The following is a 414-nucleotide window of genomic DNA, read 5'->3' on the forward strand; positions in this document are numbered from 1 at the left end:
TTTCCAAAACAAACTTGTGATACATACGATGCAGTGTAACATTGATGGAGTTGTATCAATGACAAGGTGAACTTATAAAGAACCTGACTTGTGGGGGTTTGCCTGTACCTGCAGTGACCTGTGAGTGTATGTACACTATACCCAGTCCAGTGTCACAAGAGAGTCCATTGGATATACTCCAGGAAAGAACATTTTGTCCTCGATTCCAGTAAAGGGTAAGTTCTCTTTCATTATTTTTTTGTCCTGTGTTTTACCTGGTGTTTTACTTTTCTTTCTCTGTGTTCTTTGCCGTCTGTTCGTTGTCGAGATGGTTAGCAGGGATGGCATGTCAGAGATCATTTTAGTGAAGACAGTGTCCTTGGAAAGAATTTATGAAGTTATGAACACAGCTTATCTGTTGAATTCCATGGCACC

At 40.3% G+C, this 414-nt stretch overlaps 1 protein-coding gene across 1 annotated transcript in view; it reads left to right on the forward strand.

Moving 5' to 3' along the window:
• Positions 1-414, forward strand: part of LOC119590845 (zinc finger protein 628-like) — a gene marked incomplete at its 5' end in the record, with an annotated part of 14,132 nt that overhangs the window by 179 nt on the left and 13,539 nt on the right. Inside the window, 1 exon segment of the mRNA XM_037939603.1 lies at positions 1-215.

The sequence above is a fragment of the Penaeus monodon genome, chromosome 27 (assembly GCF_015228065.2).
Source record: "Penaeus monodon isolate SGIC_2016 chromosome 27, NSTDA_Pmon_1, whole genome shotgun sequence".
Taxonomy (NCBI): Eukaryota; Metazoa; Arthropoda; class Malacostraca; order Decapoda; family Penaeidae; genus Penaeus; species Penaeus monodon.